The sequence below is a fragment of the Talpa europaea genome (genome assembly GCF_964194135.1).
Source record: "Talpa europaea genome assembly, chromosome: 8".
Taxonomy (NCBI): Eukaryota; Metazoa; Chordata; class Mammalia; order Eulipotyphla; family Talpidae; genus Talpa; species Talpa europaea.
In genome coordinates this window covers 21289162-21313497 of record NC_140075.1, presented here as the reverse complement: position 1 = coordinate 21313497, position 24336 = coordinate 21289162, and the positions used below count along the sequence as shown (strand labels likewise).

The 24336-nt window shown below is 35.0% G+C and overlaps 1 protein-coding gene across 1 annotated transcript in view; it reads left to right on the top strand.

Moving 5' to 3' along the window:
* NRG4 (neuregulin 4) overlaps positions 1 to 24336 on the top strand; it is a gene marked incomplete at both ends in the record, with an annotated part of 77777 nt that overhangs the window by 15503 nt on the left and 37938 nt on the right. The window lies entirely within an intron of this gene.

Here is a 24336-nt window from a genome sequence, read left to right as displayed (position 1 = left end):
TATTGAAAAGAAAATAAAGAGTTAATTCATTTTCTAATGGAAGGAGCAAATGAAAAAGGAGGCATATCTTAGCCAGCTATCAGTTAAAGACTTGAAAGTAGCACTTACAGAGCTGGCTTCCTGTGACTATGGTTGAGTGGATTTATGGGGGATATGTCAACATGTAATTAGCAACAGAGTACCGCCACTCAGGTCCATAGACTTGAACAGAACTAGCAGCTGAAGACCTCAGGAACTTTTGTAGCAGTTGTGTGATCATTCTGCTTTTGTTCATTAACTGAAATGAGAAGTACAGAATCTAGATTTTAAGGCCTTAGTGAGTAGGGTTGTGCTTGTGTGGCCAGGGGTATAATGGGCGTTTAGATTTTTCTCTGTCCTCTCTGCTCAGTTTTGCTAGGTACCTAAAACTGCTCTCAAAAGTAGTCTGTTAATTTTTGCACAATGTATGCATTTTCATTTTGGCTATATTCCCCATACAATTGTACCCCCCTTATTTTGACCCTAATCCTTCTCTCCCTGCCCCTCCCCCTGTATGATGTAAGAATTATATAAAATAAAATATTTTAAAAAATAAAGTTAAAGGAACAATAAAAAAAAAGAAAATGTCTAAGAAAAATTTGAAAAAGTAATGTAAAGGGAGGAGGCCCTGCCTTCAATGGATTCTATTATAAAGGTATAATAATACAATTAAAATAATATTCAAATTAAAAAAGTAGTCTATTAAAAATGTGGAAAAAAACTGATTTTACTAAATAAAAAGATAGGAAAGTAAAATTTGTCAGAAAGTGAAAAATATTGGAACTTAGTCTGGATTTGGGAAGGCAGAGAAATAAGCTCATAAATATCTCAAGAAGTTTTTTGAGGTTTTCATGTAGGGAATTGTGACTAGGTATATTTTCCTCTCAAGTGAGAAAGGAAGAGAAGGAAGGAACAGAGTAATTATTTTGCACCCTTGAGGTAACTCTACATTATTCCTTTTTATTTTTCAGTCTATTTACTGAGATATTATTTATGTAGGATAAGCTCTATACATTTTTTAAAGTGCATTTTCACAAATGTTTATATCCATGAAACCACCACCACAAGATACAGAACATTACTCCCAGAATTTCTTTGCTGATCATTTTCTTTATTTATATTTTCATATTTCATTCTCACAACAATCTTAGAGAAAAGGACTTTCAAGAAAAATAAGGGGAAAATGAGATATTAAGTGACTTGCCAAAGGCCATACAACTAGGTATTAATTAAATAAATGACCTTGCAGGTCAACTCCTAAGATTCACTTAATCTTATATTTGTTCTGAGTCCTTAATGTGGGGTTATGGCAGGATGACACTATAAAAACCAAAATGCTTATCAGAACAAATACATTTAATAATTAAAAGATACTAATTTTGCATCTTGATCTTGGTGGTAGCTTCAAGAGTAAAGAGTCTGTCCTTTCACCACAGAATTGTCTTTACACCTTTGTCAAAAATCAGTTGAGCATTTTTTTTGTGGGCTATCTTCTGGAGTATTCTATCCCGTTGATCTATGTTTCTATCTTTTCACCAACACCAAACAGTCTTGACAGCTGTAGCTTTATAATAAGTGAAGTAAGGTAATGTGAGTCCTTAACCTTTGTTCCTCGGCTTGTGATTTTCAGCCTTTTTTCCTAATAGGCAGTATATCATGTTAAATGTTTCCAAATACATTTCAGCTGTGTCCTGCAAATTTCATATCATTTATTGTTCAGTTCTAAGTTTACAGTTTTTTCCATTATGATTTCTTTTTTAAGCTCTAAGGATTTTTTGTTGCCTTTTATATTTATGTCTAATTTAACTGCATTGTAGTCAGAGTACTTGGTCTGTCAACTGTACACTTTATATTTGCCTGTATAGTAAACTAAGTGTTATATTTATTGAATATGCTGAAAGAAAGAAGTAAGAGTACTGAAACTGGAGAATCACTGGAATGAGAAGAAACCCAGGGTCTGAGCAGGCCTCTGTAGTGAAACACCATGGCCCAGGTGGCTTTCCTTCTCACCATTGGGGAGGTCAGAAGTCTGAGGTCAGGTGCCAGTGTGGCTGGGTTCTGGGGACTGCCTGCTTCATGATTTACGGATGGACCGGGGTAGAACTCTTGACTGACAAATTTGTTTTCAGGAAGGAGCCAGTGATCAGACTACAGAGGTAACAGAATGAGGAGGACCTTCGAGAGCAGGGTATAAGCAAATTACAGACCACAGGCCAGTTTGACTCTGTTTGACCCTTGAGCTAAGGACATTTTTGGCTTTTTAAAAGGATGTTAGAAAACAAACACAAACAAATACAGAAAATTATGCCACATGTGGCAGGTAGAGAAAAGGTTCAGCAGTCTCCTTTATAAGAATATAATCCCACTCACGAGAGCTCCACCCTCATGGCCTGATCACTGCAGAGGCCCCTTCTCCTGATGCCATCACATGTGGTTTAGGATTTCAACCTAGGAATTTGGTGGTGGTGGGGAAACAAACATTCAATCTGAACAAGCTACATTATCAGTTTACTTTGGTACCTTAGATTGTTTATTGTCAAAGTTACTAATGAAAGAGAATGGGCAACTTTGCTGGTAACCCATACCAGGCTTAATTAAGAAGATCTGCTTTCTTCTTAGTTTCAAACTTTAATAGTAATGATTAAGGAGAGGTGGGGGCCATGCCCTGGGGGTTTGTGATGGACAGGGAAGGAAGCAAGGCACCGTTTGCAGGAACTTCGGGAGGAGACTGCAGCACTTGAATCATGGGCCTTTTTGTTTTGTTCCATACCTTAGAATGAAATAAAACCAGGGATCAGCAATTTTTTTTGAAAAATATGATACAAACTGAATCTGCAATTCCAAAATCACTGAATCTTTCAGTCATTACACTTCTTCCTTTCCTCTTAATCTTACTGCTATAAGTGATTATTATTGAAAAGGCAAATTTCACATTATTTATTTAAATTTTTATTATTAATTTTATTTTATATATTTTTACATCATTTTTCATTTTTGCACAATGTATGCATTTTCATCTTGTTAGCCCTATGATATCTATAAATAACCTATATACAGTGAAATGGGTGTTTTTAAACTTTTTCATGATTTTTAATATATTTCCTATGAAAACAAGGTATTATAAATAATTGTATAAATAGATATTTTACATTTGAAGCAGCAAATTTTACTTTATGAAAGTATGTTTCTTTTTCACCATAACATGTAATGATTTCTAGTATTTTTTAAATTATTTTATTTTTTCTTTTTTATTATAATAATATCTATAGCATAAAATTTATCATTTTAACCATCTTTAAGTATGTAGTTCAGTGACATTAAGTACATTTACATTGTTGTGCAACCATCTGCTCTTGTCCATCTGCACAACAGTTTCATCATCCCAACTGACAATACTAACCCTCTGTTTCCCTTTCTCCAACCCTGGTGACCATCGTTGTACTTTATATCTCTATGAATTTGACTGTTGTAGATGTCTCATGTAAGTGGAATCAGGCAATATTTATCTCCTGGGTCTGACTTACTATACTTCATAATGTCTTCAGGGTGTCCCTTTTTAAGGCTGAAGGATCTTATATGATATTGTGTTTATCTATTCATTGACCGAAAAATGTTTGGTTGTTTCTACCTTTGGAAATTCTGAGAAATGGCTACTCTAATATTTGTGAACATGGGTGTACAAATATCTCTTAAAGATACTGCTTGCAGTTCTTTTGTGGGTAAACCCAGAAGCGGAATTGAGGAATTGCCAATTATTCTGTGTTTAATTTTTTATTGAGAAATATTGATTTACAACAATTTAGAAATTTCAGCTGTACAGTTTACAATTCAATAACTATATATGCTAAACTACTTCCACCAGCCAAAATGTCTGATTACCATCCACATCAACCAATCAACCGGCAACCTGTTCACCCATTCAGTTGTTGGAATCAACAGGTTTATTTTTACTTTGTTTTCTTTATTTCATGACTGATTTTTAAAAATTTATTTTTATTTTCTTATATCATTGTTCATTTTTGTACAAGGTCTGATTTCTCCCCTCAGATGCAGGGCTATACTTCTCCCACCACCTCTGTTCTTCCCTCTTTTAGTGAGGAAACATTTGGCTAGCTGAGGTTGTGCTGCCATATGAATTCAGCAGCATACAGTGGACAGGGGCAGATATCAAGATCTACAGTGAGCTTCCATGTCATCTGTGAACCATCACTGTAGACTCTTGTGCTCTCCCCTTCCCCATCTTGACCCCTGTCACTCATCTTCCTCTGCTGTAAGCATCAGGTCTATGGTCAACTTGAGAAGGTTTGACTTTTTCTTCACCCTTTGTATATTCCACCTTTAAGTGAAAACATACAATATTTATCTTTTTTCCTTTTGCCTTATTTTGCTTAGCATAATCCCTTCGAGCTCCATCCATGTTTCTGCGAATGACATGAGTTTATATTTTTGATTGCTGAATAGTGTTCCATCGTGTATATGTACCACATTTTCTTGATCCAGTCATCTGTTCTTGGGCATTTAGATTGTTTCCATAACTTAGCTATTGTAAACAGTGCTGCAGTAAACATAGGGGTGGAGGTTTCCTTTTGAATTATTGTTTCTGTGTCCTTTGAGTAGATTTCTAGGAGTGGAATCGCTGGGTCATGTGGTAGCTCCATTTTTGGTAATTTGAGGACCCTCCACACAACTTTCCATAATGGTTGGACCAGTTTACACTCCCACCAGCAGGGTAAGAGGGTTCCTGTTTCTCCACTTCCTTGCCAGCATTTGTTGTTGAGTTTTTTTTTAATATGGGCCATTCTCACCAGTGTGAGCTGGTATCTCATTGTGGTTTTGATTTGCATTTCCCTGATGGTAAGTGATGTTGAGCATTTTTTCATATACTTTTTGACTATCTGCATTTCCTTTTTGGAGAAGTGTCTTTTTGGCTCTTCTGCCCAATTTTTGAATGGGTTGTTTGCTTTGTTTTTGTTGAGTGGTGTAAGCTCTTTGTAGATCTTTGATATCAGTCCCTTATCAGTTTTATGGAGTGCAAATAGTTTCTCCTATTCAGTAGGCTGTCTCTTTGTTTTGGTTACTATCTCTTTTGTTGTACAGAATCCTTTTATTTTGATGTAGTCCCACCTGTTACCTTCTCCTTCATTTTCCTTGCTTTGGGATATGAGTCCTCAACTGTGTTTCTGAGGTGTATGTCATGAAATGTTTTGCCTATGTTTTCTTTTACGTATTTTATGGTTTCAGGTCTTATGTTCAAGTCTTTTCTCATCTTTGATTTGAATTTTGTGTATAATGTGAGATAGTAGTTTAGTTTCATTCTTTTGCACATGGCTGTCCAGTTTTCCCAGCACCATTTTTGAAGAGGCTTTCCTCTATTTTGACATTGTATCCTTGGCCTTTATTATGTTAAGATAGGTTCCTTTTATCCCAATTCTTCCTAGGCCCTCATCACAAATGAGTGTTGAACTTTATCAATTGCTTTTTTGGCATATGATCACATTGTTTTTATTTTTCTTTTCCTTGATGTGGTTAATTTCATTATTTGATTTTCAAATGTTGACCCATCCTTGTGTCCCTGAAATAAATCTCACTTGGTCATGATGTATAATCCTTTTGATGCATTGTTGGATTTGAATCCAAGATTTTATTGAATATTTTTGCATCTGTGTTCATTAAGGAAATGGTCTGTAGTTTTCTTTTTTTGTGTTATCTTTGTCTGGTTTGGGCATTAGAGTAGTGTCTTTCTGAAATGTATTTGGTAGTTTTCCTTTCTCAATTTTTTTGGAAGAGTTTTTGTAGTGTAGGCATGAATTTGTCTTTGGTAGAACTTACTTGTGGAACCATGTGGTCCTGGGCTTTTGTTTTGGTGGAGGGTTTTGATTGCCATTTCAGTTTTGCTGCTTGTAATTATTGGCTTGTTTACGTTTTCTATTTTTCTTTATTCAGTTTTGGGTGACCGTGTGATTATAGGAATTTGTCCATCTCTTCTAGATTGTTAAACTTGTTTGCTTATAAATGTTCATGGTAATCTCTGTTATCCTCTGCATTTCTCTGTGTCATTGTAATTTCTCCTCTTTCGCTTGTGTCCCTATTTATTTGAGTTTTTTCCCTTTTCTTCCTTTGTGAGCCTGGCTAGGGGTTTGTCTGTTTTGTTTATTTTTTCAAATAACTAACTTTTGGTTTCACTGAAGTTTTGGAACTTTTTATTTTAATTTTGTTTATTTCTGCCTTAATTTTTTATTTTCTTTCTTATATTGGCTTTTGGGTTTTTCTGTTGTTCTTTTTCTAGTTACTGGAGATGGGAGATTAGGTTATTTCTTTGAGTTCTTTCTTGTTTCTTGATGTGTGCCTCATTAGTTAATTAACTTGAGTTCCTCATTAATCTGGTGATCTTTCAGGAGCATGTTGTTCTTTCTCCATGTAGGGGGGAAGGTCCTTTGTTTTCTTTATTTCTATCCCACATTTGAGAAAATAATTTGGTAATTATCTTTCTGACTTATTTCACTCAGCAAAATTCCCTCAAAATTATTTATTAGCAATAATAAATAACACTGTCATAATAATGTACATAATGTACACTGTACATAATAATGATGTCACAAATAGCAAGATTTCATTTTTTTCTTTTTTTAATTAATGAATATATTTATTTATTTATTTAAAAAAATTTTTTTAAAGAGGCACGTATTTTATTTATTTATTTATTTGTTTGTTTTTGTTTTGTTTATACATGCACTGGGTACAATCAGAAACGCGGGAGGGTGAGAGAATTCACCAGAGCCAGAGCGGGGAGCAGAGCAGGCAGAAGGACCGAAGTACACTGCTGAGGGGAGCAGCGGGCCGCAGGAGAGGTCTGCGCGCCATGTGGGACCCTCCTCCGGTGGCTGGGGAGCAGCCGGGGATCGAACCTGCGCCGCAGAGGCCGCGGGCAGCTTCGCAACCCAGCGCTCAACCGCTGCGCCGTTAAGTGAGGTCATTAATATTGGGTTCCTCCCATCAGGTATTACCACCATAGTCCATCTATCACCAACTCACCCATATTCACCATCATGGACCATTCCCCTTTGTTAATACTTTTCCCCTAATCCACTCCCTTTGGCACGTCAGTTCTGTAGGCAGCTCTCAGGGGTTAGTTGATCAGGTAGTCTTTATCTGACTATCAATTTAGTTACTTTAGCTCCTACATATTAGTGACACCATCTGGTATTTATCTTTCTCCTTCTGTCATTTCACTTACCATTTTCCTTTAAAATGCCATCCATGTTGCTGCACATGGCATGACTGTATCTCCTTTGATTGCTGAGTAGTATTCCTTGGTGTATATATACCACATCTTCTCCATCCATTCACCTATTCTGTGGCATTTAAATTGTATCCATAATTTAGCAACAATAAATAACACTGCAATAAACATAGGAGTGTATGTTTCCTTCAATTTAGTGGTTTTGATTTTTTTTTGTTTTTCAGTCGTGTGAATTCTTTGGTATTAGTCCCATATAGGATGTAAGATGTGTGAAAATATTTCCTCCCACTCTTGTCTTTTCTTTCACTGTACATAATAAGATTTTAGTTTGAAATAGTCCCATTTGCTGTTTTTCCCTTACAGTTTCTTCTCCAAACACTTCTCAGAGTGTGATGCCTAGGAGTATATGATTTCAGATCTTAATATCATGTCAATTCATTTTGAATTAATTTTTATGTGTGGAGTTAAGCAATGGGCTAGTTTCATGCTTTTGCATGTGGTTGTCCAGGTTTTCTAGCAGCATTTATCAATGAGACTGTCCTTTCTCCATTGTGTACTCTTGGCTCCTTTGCCATATATTAACCATCCGTATTTGTGTGGGTTTATTTCTGGAGTCTCAATTTTACTATATTGACCTGTCTTTTTAATTCCAGTACCATACGTTTTACTGTAGCCTTGAAATATAGCTTGAAGTCGGGGAGTGTGACGCCTCTATTCTTTCTGAGACTTGCTTTGGCCATTTGCAGTCTTCTGTGGTTCCCCATAAATTTCAGTAATAAGTTTGCTCTATTTCTTTGAAGAATGTCACTGAAACTTTGATAGGGGTTGCTTTAAATCTGTATATTGCTTTGGATAATATGAATATTTTAACAATGTTCATTCTTCCAGTTCATGAACAAGGAATATCTTTCCATTTCCTTATGCCTTCCATTTCTTTTAATAATGTTTTATAGCTTTCATTGTATGTCTTTCACCTCTTTTGTTAAGTTTATTCCTAGGTATTTAAATATTTTTGATGCAATTACAAAAGAGATTATTTTCTTAATTATTTCTCTCCTGGTTCATTGAGTGCTTATGGGAGTGAAATAAATTTTTGTGTATTGATTTTACAGGCTGCCACTCACCAAACTGATTTATTATTTCCAATAATTTTTAGTGGTGTCTTTAGATTTTTCTATATATATTATCATGTTGTATGAAAATAGTGATATTTACTTCTTTTCCAATTTGGATTCATTTTACATCTTTCTTTTGCCTGATTACTCCAGCTAGGATTTCCAATACTATGTTGAATAATAGTAGTGAAAGTGAACATCTTTGCCTTGTACATGATCTTAGAGGAAAAGCTTTCAGTTTTTCATCATTGAGCATGATATTAGTGGTGAGTTAGTCGCATGTGGGCTTTATTATGTTGACATATGTTTCTTCTATCCCTATTTTTTTTTTCAGTTCTTAAAGCATAAATGAATACAGAATCTTGCCAAATGCCTTCTCTGCATCTATTGATATTATCATATAGTTTTTATCTTTCCTTTTATTGATGTGGCTAATTACATTGATTGATTTCCAATGCATATCTTTGCATCTGTGGAAGAAATCCCACTTGGGATTTGCTTTTTAAGATTTTGTTGAGGATTTTTGCATATGTGTTCACTGGTGATATTGTTCTACGAGTTAGCTTTTTTTGTATTTTCTGCTTTTGGTATCAGAGTAAAATGAGTTTGGAAGCATTTTTCCTTTTTCAATTTTGAAAGAGTAAGAAATGTATTAGTTGTATTCTGAAGGTTGCTATAACTCACTAGTGAAACCATCTTATGCTAGGCTTCTTTCTGTTGGGAGACTTTTGATTACTGTTTCAATCTATTTACTTGTAACCGATCTGTTCAGGTTTTCTTTTTTTTTTTTTTTTTTTGATTCAGCCTCACAAGGCTGTATGCTTCTAAGATTTCATCTATTTCTTCTAGTTTATCCAATTTACTGGCATAAAGATATTCATCATAGTCTTTTATGATTGATCCTCCATATTTCTGGATGTCTGTTATAACTTCTGTTTTATTTCTGATTCTTTTTATTTGGAGTTTCCCCTTTTATTAGTGAGTCTAGCTAGAGGTTTATATGTTTTGTTTATTTTTTCAATGAACCAGCTTTTGGTTTCATTGGTCTGGACTACCTTTCTAATTTCTATTTTGTTTTATTTACACTCTAATTTCAATTATTTCCTTCCTTAACTGATTTTTGGTTTTGTTTTTCTTTCTCCACTTACTTATGGTGTAAGGGTAAGAGTATTTATTTGAGATTGTTCTCATTTCTTGATGTAGGCCTGTGTTGCTATTTAATTCCCTCTTAGTACAGCTTTGCTGCATACCATAGGTTCTGGTAGACCATCTCTTCATTTTTGTTTGTCTCCAGGTATTTTAAAATTTCTCCATTGATTTCCTTATTAACTCATTCAGTAGTATGTTTTTTAGTCTCCTCATATTAGAGATTTATTCTACTTTCTGTAGTTTATTTCTAGTTTAATACCATTGTGATCAGAGAAAATACTTAATATGCTTTCAATATTTATGAATTTATTGACACTTATTTTGTGATGAAATATGTGGTCTATCTTTAAGAATATTCCATATGCACACAAGAGGAAAACATACTCAGCTTTCCTGGGATTTAGTTTCTAATAAACGTATGTGAAGCCCACCTGGTCTAATTCCTTATTTAAGACTATCGTTTGCTGATATTCTGTCTGGTTGATCTGTCCATTGATGTAAGTGGGGTATTGACATTCCTTGCTACTATAATATTGCTGCCATGTCTATTTTAGATTTGTTAATAGTTGCCTTATATAATTTGATGCTCATTCAGTGTATATATATTGATGAGTGCTACAGCTTCCTGATTTATTGTTTCCTTAATCATTATATAATATCCATTCCTATCTTTTGTTATCTTTTCTAGATGGAAGTCCAGTTTATCTCATAAAAGTATGACTGTCCCATTTGTTTGTAGGATTGTTTCCCAACCATGAGCCTACATTTGTTTTTGGAGCTCAAGTGGGTCTCTTGTACAAAGCACTATAAGGAGGTGTTTTGATCCAACCAGCTTTTTGTTTGGCAAGTTCAGTCCATTTACATTTAGGGTGTTTATTGCTTCTGCCATTTTGTCTTTAGTTTTTTTGTTCTCCCATTTGAATCTTTGTTCAATTTTTTTGAGCAGATTTCTTTGATTTAAATAGGAGAGGTTCTTTCAACATTTATTATAGGGAATGTCTAGCATTTCAATCTCCCTCAGCTTTTGTTTTACTGAGAAAACCTTTATCTCTCTCTCTGAAGGAGAAACTTACCTGGTAGTTTTTATCTTAGTATTTTGAGCACATCATTCAATTTTCTCCTTGTTTATAGAGTCTCTGCTGAAAATTCTGATATAAACCTGATGGGAGTACCTTTATAAGTTACTTTTTTTTTCCCCACAGATGCTTTCAATTTTCTTTCTTTGGCTTTAACTCTTGGTGGCTTTACTACTATGTGTCTTAGTGTAGGGCTCATTACATGTAGATAACCAGGTGTTCTTTTCACTTTATGGCCTTGTATAGTTCCTTCCCCAGGTGTGGAAAATTTTCCTCTATTATTTCTTTGAATAAGCTCTCTGTTCACCCACTATTTTTATTGCGTTTCCTAGTGTAAAGGCATCTCATTTATCTCTCTTCTTCTACCTGGGCCCTTACTGTGTTACTAAAGATAAGTAAGGTCTTTGAGGTCACTGGTTCAATCTCCCATTTGGTGTATTCTACTTTCATAGTTTTCTCTAGAATTTTTGACTTCATTTATTGAGCTCTGTACATACTGGCTATCTGTTACTTTCTTACTTAAAGCTTCAGTTTCTACCTCTTTTTTATTTTTTTATTTCTGATCTCATTAATTTATTTCTGTGAATTTTGTTGAATTTCTTTGATTAGATTTTCTGAGTTGTTTTGTGTGATTTTTTAACTTGCATATCTGAGTTTCTCCTTCTATCTCTTTGAGTTTATTTGCTATATATATCAAATTCAAACTTTCTGATGCAGATATATAGTCTTCCATGTTTTCCTGTATGGATTCTAAAAGTTCTTCTCTCCTTGTAATTTCATTCTTTCTTGATACCTCAAGTTGCCATGTGTTCTATGTTTTTGTCTCCCCATTTTGCTATTGAGGTTTCCCTATTCAATTTTTAAATATCCATAGCAGTAACTTAATGTGTTGAACTAATTTGACTTTTCTCACAGGTGGTACTTTAGTTTTGTTTGATTTAATTAATTTTATTTCCCCCCTTTCTTGCTTTTGTGGGTACTCAGGCCTGTTCTGCATTTGTTGAGTCAATATAGTGCAGGAGGGGCCATTGAACAAATGAGATGAGTTGGCATAAATGAGATGGGATGGGGGACTGGCTCATGTTGTGGCACCACTGATATTGTTCCTCTCTGGGATTTGGGATCAGAGCTTTGGCAATTCATGTACTCTTGGGAGGTAAGCGTTAGTACCAGGCGATGGAAGACCAGAACATTCTGATCTTATCTTTACTGAGGATCAAGCCTATGTGGAACACTCACCTTTTCTTTCCATGATTCAAAGGTACCTGCCTCCATACCACCTCCACTCCCCCCTCTGCTAGAACCCTGGCTAAACAGACCCCCCTGCTGTTCATGTTCCCTCCCTTAATACGGCAGTCCTCAGGATGCTCATTCTATACATCCCACCTGATTATGCATGAATCTCCTTAGTATCACCTCTTTTGAAATTATACTAGTCTCCAATATCTAAGAGGTGCTCAAGTTCCTTTTCCTAGCCACGTTCCTTTTGGTGTGTCTACATTTTATTATTAGATGTTAACTCTTGATAGCAAAGTCAGTAACCTCTTCCATCCCCATCTTGTTTACTTCCTGTCCACTTTTAGGAAGAGATCTGATCATCTGTGCAGGAGAAGACCCATAACCTCATCCAGATGCTGATAGCACTACCACACATTCCACAGTGGATAATAGTCCGTGATTATTAGAGCCATAGCCAGTGGGGGGACCAGGCGCTGCTGCCATCTTTCTCTGCCACCTCTATGCCAGTACCACTGTGGAACAGACACTGTGCTGCTGCTGACTTCGATGTGTTTTCAATAGCTATCTCTTCTTGATGAATTGTCCCCTTGAATATTACATTGTTTTGGTTTTTGTCAGATTACCTTCTTTAACTGAATGTCTGATTTATCAGATGTGGCAAAAGCAGTTCTCACTTTTTTCTCTCTCTCATTGGCTTGAGTACTTTGCTCAAGTCTTTGACTTTATGTCTTTAAATCTGAATTGAGACTCCTGTATGTATAAATCATGCTTTTTTAATACAGTGTGTTGTTCTGCAGTTTTAATTGGTGAGTTCATGCCATTAATATTTAGGGTGATTATTGAGTATAGGCCTATTTCCTTCATATGTTTACTTATTTACTTAATGTATTTTGTTTTTTGGTTGTTATAGCTTTCTGTTGTTTCTTTATCTTTCTCTGCTTTTTTCATTTGGATGGCTTTCCCTGATGGTTCTATCAGTTTCTTCATATCTTTTTTTAAATTAATTTTTTTTACATCATTGTTCATTTTTAAACAATATTTGCTTCCCACCACCCCCTCATGTGTAGTCCCCATAGAGTTTCCTTCCCCAGTGCACCCATGCACCATCACCTCATTCCCCTGTGCTCCTCCCTTCCTCCCTCTGATCCCTCTTCCTCCTCCTCCCCTGCATTATGTCTCTGATTTATAATCGTCTGTTTTTGCTTTGTTGTGTTTTATACTGTTATTATTTTTTTACACTGATATCTTATTTGGTTCCCCTATATTCCTGCTGTAAGTGAAACCATCCGATATTTTTCTTTTTCCTTCTGGCTTATTTCACTGAGCATCATTCCTTCTAGCTCCATCCACGTTGCTGTGAATATGGCATGAGTTTATCTTTTTTGATTGCTGAGTAATATATTCCATTGTGTATATATACCACATCTATGTTTATTGCAACACTATTTACAATAGGTAAAATCTGGAAACAACCCCAATGCCCCAAAATAGATGACTGGAGTTTCTTCATATCTTTTTCTTGGTGTCTCTATTCTAGATTTTTATTTTGTAATTACTCTGAGGGTTGTTTCAATCTTTCTACATCTATAATAGTCTTTTTTGAGAAAAATAAAAACAGGATGGTGTCCCTAGTAAATGGAATATAGAGAAAACAAGCTAAGAACCAGAAAAAGGCAAACTTAAAAGCTAACCATTGAAAACTGACTGTGGAACTTAAGTATCCAGAGAGTTGGTGGTCAGGGAAGGGTAGAAACAAGCACAATGCACTCTGGTGTGGACCATGGGTTATTTGGTGGCTGGTATCCTATGGTGGTAATATTTGATAGAATCCTGATATTACCCCAATTAAAAGAATAAATTACTATTCTTATAAAACTTACAAAAAACAAAATTGTCATTTTGTTTTGGTATCAAATCATTATCATTTGGCTATACAGTTTCTGTCCTTCCTTCCCTTTAGTACTTCGTTGTTGACTTATTCTTGTTTATGACACCTTTGATTCTCTATTAACAACCTTGTTTAAAGTTTTGTGTGCTGTGGCTTTTTGGTTTTATCATGTTGAACTCCTTTCAACATTTCTCAATGGGTAGGTCTGGTGGTGATAAACTCTATTAGCTTTTGTTTTTCTGGGAAAGTCTTTGTTTTTCCATTATATTTGAATGATAATTTTGTAGGGTAAAGTATTTTTGGCTGCAGTTTGTGTCTTCAAAATTGTAAATCTGTTATTCTATCGTCTGCCTGGTCTTGAGTTTATGTGCTGAGAAATTTGATGAAAGTGTGACTGAGGTGCCTTTGTATTTTATATTATTTTCTCCCCTAGAAGTCTTTAATATTTTTAATTTACCATTGATGTTTGATAATTTAACAATGATGGGTGTTCCTTTAGCATCATGGACATCTATGTTTGCTTCCTTACATTTGGGAAATTCTCAGCTATTCCTTCTTTGAATACTGTTGTTTTCCCTTATTTCCCTTCTAAAACACCCATTATCTTTATGCTCTTCTTGTAGTGAAGTCTAATATTTCGTGTAGAGTTTCTTCATTTTTCCTAAATTTTCTCTCTCTCATCTTCTATTTGGGACATTTGTACATTTGTTACTTTCTGAAATCCTGACACTTTCTGCTTTCTGTGTTTGATTGCCCTTATAAGATTTCCTTGAAAATTTTTGTGATTGCTATTCTAAATTTTTTTTTGTGTGTGTGTGTGTGTTAGATCCGCAAATTCTGTGTCCTTTATTTTGGTCTCTAGATTTCTGTTCTTCTCTTTAAGCATCTTGTATTTAGATATTCCTTGCTTTCTAGGCATATGTGTTGCCTTATTTGCCTTTTTCCTGTGTGTTTAATTTCATTTATATATCTTCTTCATTTAATTTGGTGGCAGGCAAGGGAGGCATACGAAGTTAAAGTCCATAGACTTGTTCTCAGTCTTGGTGGGAAGACTATTCCAGGTAGAGATTTATACTATCTCCCCCTTTTCTCCTGTTCACTGCCTAATAGGACTCAAATTCCAGCATCTTGCTTACTTTTCATTCCTCTCCACAGAGTGCAGCAGGTCTTGCTCTTCTATTTCCCAGCAGGGCATGGTAAAGGTATAGGACTCCACCACCCATGCTGCTGGCAGCCATATTCATGAGACTGAACTGATGGTCCCCATGCCTGTTTGCACGTAGGTTTGTACTCTTTGCACACTGAAGAGATTCACCATGCATGGTGTGCACACTGCCCAGTTCGTTCAGCTGACTAGTATGGCTGCTACCCTGGCCACAACTCCATTTGCCTCTCTCTGTTCTACCCTTAGAGAGAACCATCAATAAAGTTCTCAAGTAAATTTGTTCTCAAGTAAATTTATTGACATGAAATTTTTATTAAAATTCTATAATTTGGTATTAAAATTTCAGTTGTTAAAAAGGAATTTACTATTAGAATGGCTAAAGAGTACACTAACGAATATTGAAATAGGTACCGAAACACCCAGCAGAGGGAAAGTACCAAAGGAAGGAAAAATTACTGTTTGGGGGTGCTCCTTCAATGCTGAGATTTGGATTTTGATCAAGAGGATATGACTGTCATCCACTGAAGGGTAGAGACATTCTCAGACCAGAACTGCCCAGCAGAGTCGCCAGCTGGGTTGCTGGTTACTAGCGAGGGCTCACCAGTGTGTAAGCCAGGCCTGCTGGGTACTGATGAAACTCTAGAGGGTGTGTTTCTCAGGGACTGCCACAGTAAACCTCCAGCTGATTGTTGTCCTGTAGGAGCAAGAAGAAAAACCCCTTCCAACAATATCTCTCCAGTGCGCTTTACTGACAAGGTCTAACCTTGTGCCAGCTGGCAAAGGAAAAGTGTTAATAGATTCAAGCCCCAGTTTCACAAAGTTAAGACAAAGAACAGTCCATTTAGACGTAAGAGGCATGGATAACTGGCATATTCTGCCTCGGTTATTCTGCTTCTGTATGTACCTTCCACCCACATTTGAACTTTCAAACACTGAGAAATTCTGACACTTCTCTCAAACTAAAGAGGTACCAGTCCCAATAGCAATTGTTTCATAGCTGGCAATATTAAGGGCTCCTCAAATGTAGTCACAGTACAACTGAATATACTATTATATAATGATATACAGCTACGATTAACCTCTAGTAGCGGCAAGAGAAAGAAAATGGTTAATTTATCTAAATATATAATACACATATAGCAAATGGAAGAAACATGCAGAGACTTCTATCCCAAGTCTCTGTGCTATGTCCTTGAAACTGTCTGCAGCCAGTAAACCGTGGCAATCATTTGTCACCCTTCTCTCAGGGATCACTGTCCTGTGCAGCCTACTGGCCAATGTGTGTATGCATTATTGCCTGTTTTTGTCATTTTGTTGTTGTTTAAAACAGAATGGGTATATATGGTACCTGCTACTGAATCACAGCTGGAACAGAAGTCTCTGTATTTATTTCTGAATGTTTTGACCAATCTTGCATTCCAGGGATAAACCCACTTATTCATGATATCTTGCTGGACTTGATTTTCAAGTATTTTTGGTTAGGATTTTTGCATGTGTATTCAAGAGAACACTAGCCTGTAATTTTCTTTTCTTCTAATACCCTTCCTGGATTTTGGTGTCAAGATTCTGTTTCCCTGTTTCTCTATTCTCCTGACAGAACTTGTGAAAAACTGGTTTTATCTGTCTGTTACATGCTTGGAGACATCTCTAGTGAGACCATCTGAAAAAGGCATTTTCTTTGTGAGGCAGTTTTAAGTTGTATTATTTAGTATCTTTAGCCGAAATAAAATGATTCATTTTTCCTATTTATTCTAGTTCTAGTTTTGGTGAGTTGTATTTAAGGAATTTTTCCACTTCACAGATGTCAAATGTATTGACATGATGTTCATATTGTTCTCTTACCTTTTTAATATATGGAGAGTCTGTAGTGCTCCACACCTTTTAATTCCTGATATAGGCATTTTGTGTCTTCTCTCTTCTCTTGATCACTATAGAGGATTATCACTTATAAATCTTTTAAAAACCAACTTTAGACTGTTGATTTTTCTAAATTACATATCTATTTTCTATTTCATTGATTGTTTTCTTTTGAAAACCTGCTAATTGGAATTTTTCATCAGTTTCTATCCCAAGTCCCGTCACTTCTTTAAGTCAATTCAATTCTTGTATTGTGCCTAATGGCCAGTTGTGTTTACATAGAAGATACCCATAGTAACTTACCCATTTAACATTTTCTCATAAATGCTTTTATTTTTACTTTGTATCAAATTCTTCATAGTAATCATTTTAACGTCTACATACATATCCTATAAGTTGCTTATGGGTATTTCCTGGCACATAGTGAGCAATCAATGCATATTTGTGGAATGAATGAATAGCTTTATTCACATGCAATTTTATTTTAGATATTTTTCCCATGCCAACTTCGGAAACTGGGATAAATTATTCAAAGAGTATGAATGTTTTTGTTGCTCACTACATATTTATATGGTAAACAAAGGTAAGTTTTGGTTAAGAATGCAGGGCTTCACTTCAGCAAAGCTATATGAAACTGGTTTTGCCTGTACAAGCTTTGTGATGCCTCACCTCGTAAAGTCACTCTTGACTCATCTTTGAGACTGGAGAAACAAAATCTTGCTGTACAAAAATGCTATGAAGAACACAAGTAATGTTGTTTGATCGCATTGATTTTTGCTGTCTTTATTTCCTTTCTTAAAATTTCTTTGGTTTTGATTTGCTCTTCTGTCTTTAGCAACTTAAGCTATTGGATGCTGTTGTACACAGTGTAATAGGGTTTGTATATCAGTCTGCACATGCATGCAGTTATATATCTGTAAAATAAATTCCTTGCACTATAATAGATTTTAATATATTCATTGAGTTGAATTAGTATAAATTTTTTTCTCACTGTAGGGAAAATTGAGTCAATTATTCCATAAAAAGTTATTTGTAGTTTTCTAGAGAGATGTTATTGAATCATTTTTGCACTACTTTTAAAAATTTACATATTTTCTCTTTCTTGTGAAGTCTATAACAAATCTGAGCTTCTGAAAATTCAGAAACCTTTCTTAGTGTCACAGTGGAGTATTAGAATGAGAAAAGATTCAAATGAGAAGAGGGCCATTGAAAAGAATCTTCAAAATACCATTACCATTTTTTTTTGTTTTGTTTTACACCTGCTTCATCCTTTTTACAAAGTATCACAACCAATTTATGTGTTAAATAGAAATTCCAAATATAGAGCTAATCTTGGCCATTAAGAAGTGTGTGATAGTGATATTTAAAGATATTTATGATGCAATTTACAAGTCTTTACTCAGAATTTTTGAGGTTTCATCTAGATCTATATTTTTTCACATGATGATTCAGCCATTTCATCTCATTTCCACCAAGATAGTTCAAACAGATGTAATAATAATAACATTGAAATTTAGTATATCATTATGTAGGTGAGTGATTTAAACAATTCACTAATCACTATAAAGATAAGTGATTTGGCACCTTTTCCAATTTCATGAATGAATATCTTTTCTGTTACATCTAAGAGAAATTTTATGTCAGGGACTGTGTCTCACTTCCTCAACTTTCATCTGTGTTTTCTTTTGCCAGCAGTATCTCTATTCCTCTATGCCATATGTAGGAAAGCACACAGGATTTTTTTAAATGCTAGTTTTTTAAAAAGAATATGAATATTTTAACTTCAAGATATTGTAGTTATATAGGAAAAGATGTGACTCACTCAGTTAAGTTAGTATATTTAGGAAATACATAGCCTTGTGGAGTCAAGTCTGTGTGTCCATGGCATTATCACAGTCTGGAGGTCTCCCCGCAGCTTCCATGCTTAGGAACCTAATTAAACACATTTTGAGAGAGTCTCATCTGCCATGAGCAGATATATATTGAGTAATATCTAAAATAAGTATTCTGAATTATTTATAGTAAGAATTATAACTGACCAGGCTGGCATATATGGGAAGATAAGTCTATAATTAGATTATAATCATTTACTGAGCATAACAAGAAAAAAATATGTTTGTAACAAGCCTGATGCATTCATCTTCACAAGATCAATAATCTTGCCTAGAATTGTAATGCCCAAAGTCCTCCAGTCACAACTGCTATTGGAAAACATTTAGATGAGCAATGCTAATGTTTGCCTCTGTGAATTTCTTTTGCTTTAACTAAATACACAATCTAAATACAGTTGAGATATATTATAAATATTACATATCCGTATTACATCCTGCTAATTTTTCTTAAAGTGTTGTTCTATTAGTGCCTGATTTAAAAATAAGACTATTCTGTGTCAATCTTAGAGAAAGCTCTTAGATTATAAATCCCTAAAATCCTTTCATACTTAGTCATCATCAGTATAAATTCTGATCAAAACTACTTGATGTAAAGTCAGAGAGATCATACCGTGCTTATATACTTCTCTTTACAGATAAAAAATATAAACTTGTACAAATATAGACAAAACTATGTGAAGGTTTGGTAGAACTCAGTAGTGAAACCATCTGGGCCCCAAGTTTTATTTTTTGGGACACTTGATCACTGTTTCAATGTCTTTGCTTGTGATTTGTCTGTTGTTTTTCTATTTTTTCCTGATTTAGTCTCAAAGTTTTCTCAAGCAGATCCAAATTTAACTAATAATAATAATAGTAACCGATAAACTAAAAGTACTTGACTACTACTACTACCACCACCCAACTCTACATATGAAGGTGTAATAGGAATGGGATAATTCTAATAAAGTTAGGAAATATGGGAAAAATAGAAGGAAAAAAAACTAGGGTGGGAAGAGCACAAGGGACCATTGTGATAGTTCATGGGTGAATGGGTGGTGGGAATTTTATGAGGACTATAACCAAGATGAAAATGCATACATTGTACAAAAATGAAAAAATGATGTAAAAATATATAAAATAATTAAAAATAAATAAATTTATTAAAAAATGAGATGTGTGACATAAACATACACATTTAAGGTAGATGTGAAAAAAATAGTCACTGATCCACACTATTATATTTTTCTTAGTAAAAAGTTGTGAATGCCCTGCTGCTTTGGAGTAAAGTAAATTCCTTGGTGAGCCATTATGGAAGTTTCTCTGGGAAGAGCTTGTCAAGTCCATTGACCTCTGTGACCCCTGGCTCTGCTCTGTTGGATGGTCATCCTTAATCATGTTCTTCAAGGCTACAGATGAGATAGTCATTACAGAGTTAGTCTTGTAAGGGAGGGGAAGAAATCTTTCTCTGACCATTTTAGCTTCATTGTGTAGGTCCCTGCAAATTAGCTTGACAAATACAAATTAGCAATAAAAAATACCTAAAAAAATTAATACATGAGATACAGGAGGTGGTGGGTTGAACTAAGGGCTCATGTAGCATCTGAACAAAGAACAAGAAATTTGTAGAGAAGTAGCAAAGCAAAGGGAAAAGGAGTTTCAGGCTTTCACGGGCAGCAAACTGTAGGAAGGTAAATATATGGGGAAAACTAATGGGAAATAAGAGCTAGTTAGTGAGCTTGGTTATGTAGATTCCTCTACTGTCATCTCTAGGTTTTTGAGTCTAGAGCTAGCTCTCCTAATTAATAAATCTTGCTCTTCCTGACAGAGTGGGAGGGCCAAGAGTCGTTCCTGTGACTGCTTCTCAATTCCCTTCAACTTGCAATAATCCTTGTGTCAAAGTGGCGTATTTTGGGGTATCATATTCTGCTACCCATCATCCTTCTTGGAAACCACAAAATTTTCATATCCTACTTCCTCCTGTTTAGGTTTGGAGGTCTACAGATTGATTTCTTTAGGATTTGAACAGACTTCTGGAGGCTGGGCTTGTGGGTTTTGTTGGGGATGTCTCCACTTTTGTTGGGGATGCAATCCACTTAAATACTTACTATGCAGATATTTCCCTATTTGTACTAAGTTATGTATGCAAGTAACTGCAGCTAAAGAGCTCACACAGCTTTGTAACTTTAAATTCTGGCTTTCCCTTAATGTCCCGTATTCTCACTCCATTCCTTCTCTTCTATCTTAATGGTGGTTCCCTTCAAACATGACTTGGTTTGGGAAGGCTACTTGCTTAATCTGATTTTTACCTCTGAGCTGACTGCTCCTGGCTGGCAAAGAGATGAATAAGAGACCTGGGCACATTCTTATCTTATGCTGAGATTATTCCTTAGAGACTACCTCCTGTCATTGCTTCATTTTTTACAAAATCTGTTGGCATTTAGAAAAATTGATAATAAATTCATATATTCCAAAAATCAAGCAATAGTAAAAGTTAAAAAATGAAAATTATTTCTATCCCTTCCCCTGATGTGTCTGTTTTCTACCCAACTGTCACAAATAACCAATTTCAAGTTTATTTACACATTATCTTCTAACATATATTTATGTATTTGTAAACCAAAGTCAACCTGAATTCTCATTTTAAGTAATTTCTACTCTGTTTTCTACTTTGCTTTTTTCCCTTGACATTTCGAGATCTTTGCATGGCAATGCACCAAGGTTCTTTAGAACAAGTGTGTAGTATGATAATTTATGCAAGTACTCTTGTGTATTCAATCCTCTTTAGGGACATTAAGGTTACTTCGCATCTTTTGCTAATGCAAATAATGCCTTAATGAATAGACTTATATGAACATTATTTTATAAAGCGCAAGTAAATTCCATGAATTTGACCGGGCAAAAGGGTATGAGCATTTGTAATTTGTGTAGGTATTGCCAAATTGCTTGGCTTAGATGCCTGGATTCCTACCAGCCATGTACGAGAGTACCTCATTTCCCAGCAGATTATGTTGTCTTTGGACTTAAACCAATCTGATAGATGAAAAATGGCATCTTGGTGTGGTCTTCACTCATATTTCTATCAATAAGTCAGGTTGAGCCATTTGTATATTTCTTTTCCTACAGTATTTTTTCTTCCCAATTTCTCTATTAAGTTGTAGGCTTTTTAGGATTTATTATAAAAAGATATAGTACCTTTGTGTCTGAGATATGGGTTGCAAGCTTTCTTTTGCAAATCTTAGCTGTGTTATGAATTTACTTCTGGTGAATTTTGTCTGTGAATATATCTTTAAATTTTAAAGTTAATTTTATCAGTCTTTTGTGGGTTTAGGATGTTGACTCATAATTAGACTTCTGTATTCAAGATGTAAAGAAAATAGTTAATATACTAGTCCTGAGACTGCTGTCCTTAGGAAGACCTCTTTGCAAACTGATGCTGGGAACTTGGCTGGTAGACAATTCCTTTCACTTATATATATCTCCTTATCTTTGTAGAAATCTTTCCCTAAATGTTTCATTGTTCCTGAAGTGTTTATGAGAGCAGTGTGGTTTATACTGGATACCTGCTTTCCTTTTGGACATCTGTGTTTCTACAGGCAGAGGGAGCCTATAGGCCCACTCCCAGTAAAAATTGTGGACACTGAGTTTCTGATGAGTTTCCCAAGGTAGCTATGTGGGAATGCTATCAGCATATCCTCCAATAAACCTGGGATAAATATATTTAATCATATGGTAAATACCCATCTGCTTATATCTTTATTATTTTCAATTCTTAGATATTTGTTTCTGTATCTCTGCTGAGACTCCCCATTTCCCTGCTGTTCATGTACTCTAAACATGTTTGTTTCATTGAGGTTATATTAACAGCTTAAAACATTCTAGTCTGTTTCAACATCAGATTCATCATAGATATATACTCTATTTGCCTTGAAAATCTTCTTTTGTTGTTGTTTTTTTTTTTTTTTTTTTGTATGCTAGGTAATTTTAGAATGTTTCCTGGACATTATGAGGATTCAGTTGTACAGATTCAAGATTCATTAGTTCTCTCTGTGAACCTGGCTTTTTCTGTTCTCTGCAAACTCTCTCTTTGTGGTAGCTTCTGCCTATGCTCTGTTCTGTTTTTACCTAGTTTGCTTTGAATCTGTTCTGACAAGTTCAGAGCTAAGTCAAAGCTATGTGAAGAGTTTGGGGATCCCATCTCTGGCTCTTTCTTCTGTAGGATTGTCCCACTCTTGCAGCATTCATGACTTTCTAGTTTCTTTTTTTCTACTTTCCCAGAGCAGAGTGTGTCCATATAAACCACTACTATGCTATGCCCCCCACTTAACCTGCAGTCAGACCCAGGCTAGATGAATTGGACAGTATAGGAAAATATAATCTACCAAAATGACTTCAAAATAGAAAATCTAAACAAACTTACCTGTGGAGAAGAAATTTCAAACAGACCATTCTCCATAAAACAAATTTGTCCAGGAGCTATCCTTAAAAAACTAGAACCACACAATTTTATAGAGAGTTCTATCCAACTTTTAAGTTAACATAATTCTGATGTTATTGAAATGGAAAGGGAAAGGAGTTATATTGCTGCATGAGAAAAATGGAAGCCAGACTTAATGGTTAACCAGTAAAAGGGTGCCATAATCTGGAAAAAAAAGAGTGCTGGTAGCCTTTATTTTGAGAAGAATAATATTTTTAAGGCAAGACATTTTAACATTTGCATGGTTACTTTCAAAGAAAGCCCTCTCCATTAATGCAAAATTTAATATCATGCTAAGTCTTTAAATAGCAAGAGAATAGTTATATTTTAAAAGAAATATTTATTAGCTCACAAATACCTATATTTTTATTTCTGTGATTCTAAAATTTGCAAATTGAGAGAAAGTATAATTTGTTTGTGTGGTCCCATAGATTCGGTCCTAGACTGATTCAAAATCTGTAATTCAAATACTTTCATGCCATTACTTAAATTGCAAAAATAATAATTCCCCTGGTGTAATAATTCTGATTAACAGCTTAACTTCTGAGACAAGCCTGCTTCTACATGTCAGTCATGACCTCCTATATCCTAATCATTACACAGATCAGTAGAGAAGAAAAGTAGTTGAATTTGTACTCAGACATGTGTTAAGTACAGAATCTACCAGAGGTGAAGGTCTAAAAAAAAAAAAAAAAAAAAAACATAATTCTGATGTTAAACTGTTCTCAAATAACAAGAGAGAGAAAAATGAAGGAAAACATTAACCCACTGCAACAAGGATATTATTGATCCCCGAAGCCTGTACAAATAAGAAAACTATAGGCCAGTCTCATCAAAGCCAAATCCTAAAAAAAATGTAGTCAGTAAGAATCAGCAGGCCCTTAAAGGACAAGTTGATTGTACAGGAACCTCTGAAGTACAGAGGGGTAGAGATAGGGACTCTTAACTGCTTGTTTTTCATCTCTAACCCAGCATGAATTCCCCACAGGAAGCTGTCTTTGTTCACTCATCAGGACCTTTGGGTAGTTGCTTTTCCTATTCTGTTCCAGATCTTTATAGTTTTCTGCCTGGGGCTGGGAGTGGTGGTAATCCTATAGAGCCATACCTACAAATGAAATTTGCACTCATCAACTGTTGTTGTTTTATTTTTTTATTACTACTTTTAAATTTTTATATTTTTTCACATCATTTTTCATTTTTGCACAATGTATTCATTTTCATCTTGGTTATATTCCCCATACAAT